Source organism: Nannospalax galili, unplaced genomic scaffold (assembly GCF_000622305.1).
Source record: "Nannospalax galili isolate Female #2095 unplaced genomic scaffold, S.galili_v1.0 scaffold551, whole genome shotgun sequence".
NCBI classification, from domain to species: domain Eukaryota; kingdom Metazoa; phylum Chordata; class Mammalia; order Rodentia; family Spalacidae; genus Nannospalax; species Nannospalax galili.
In genome coordinates this window covers 53,589-54,787 of record NW_008329034.1, presented here as the reverse complement: position 1 = coordinate 54,787, position 1,199 = coordinate 53,589, and positions in this window count along the sequence as shown.

Sequence of the window (1,199 nt, the reverse complement as noted above, 5' to 3'; positions counted from 1 at the left end):
AGTCTTCACATTTTCTACCATTTCTCTCTTATCTACACAGGTAGTTCTTATGCCTTACTTATATTTCTTATAAGTTTCTCGCTAAATAGGCACAGCTGGTTGCTTCTGTTTTTAATATTATTGAGATTCTGTGATAAGAGTACACTGTTCCCAATGAAATCAAACAGTACAGCTATCACCGATGAATATTCCTGTATTTGTTTAGTTTTCGAAATATCACGAATTCACAGGAAGACAGAAGGAAACTGAGAAGTGATGGAGGAAGAGCAAAGGATGCACTCAGAAAGTAGAGTGCAGAGAGGAAGAGGGAAGAGAGGACAAGGAGAAGAAGGTATGGGGACAGACCTGGAGACCAAACTGCTGTATCTGACTTATGAGAGAACCTCAAGCAAGTACCTGTCACACAGGGGAGCACAGAAAGAAATAGATCAAGTCTGTTAAACAGGGGGAGGGGAAGCTAACTCAGGCAATTCAGTTTCCTTCTTGGAAAGGACTCTAGGGACTTGTTGGTTTTTTGACTGTATAAGAAAAATACAGGGATTAGTAGAGCCTAATTTATCTAATTAGAAAGTCAAACTATGCTGAATATCCCTATGAGGGACTTTAGCTATTCTGTAGAGAATTGCTAGGCCTCAACCAATCAGGTATGAAAAGAAATGGAGGGGCATGAGAGGCAATGACACAGGAGATAAATGACTCAGAGGTTTACACTGTGCTATGACCCCAGTTCCTAACCTGACTCAGACATATGCTGGTAAGGCAAATGCTTAATTACTGCGATGATTTCTAATTCCTAACCTGAATACTGGCTGTCCTTATTCTAAACTGTTAGCTATAAACAACTTTTTACTTATTGAAGTGATTGACCTTACAGAGCTAAATTGCTTTGTACACAAAATCACTATTTTAAAATTCACAAACATTGTAATACATATATTTTCAATCTGTAAAATGGTAAAAAGCCTGCTCACAAATACTTAAACGTAGACACACAGTTCTGAATTTGTACAATGTGATCAGTGGCATGAATGTCCCCACAGGCCTCCTAATAAAACAGCATACAAGAAAATCTGTGTATACCAAAACATTCCTATCAAACTTTCTATATACCTAAATTTTACATAAGCAGGTACATGCATATAACCCCTCTTTTGGACATATCATTATTTTTTTTATAATAAAAACCCTAAAGTAAGTTT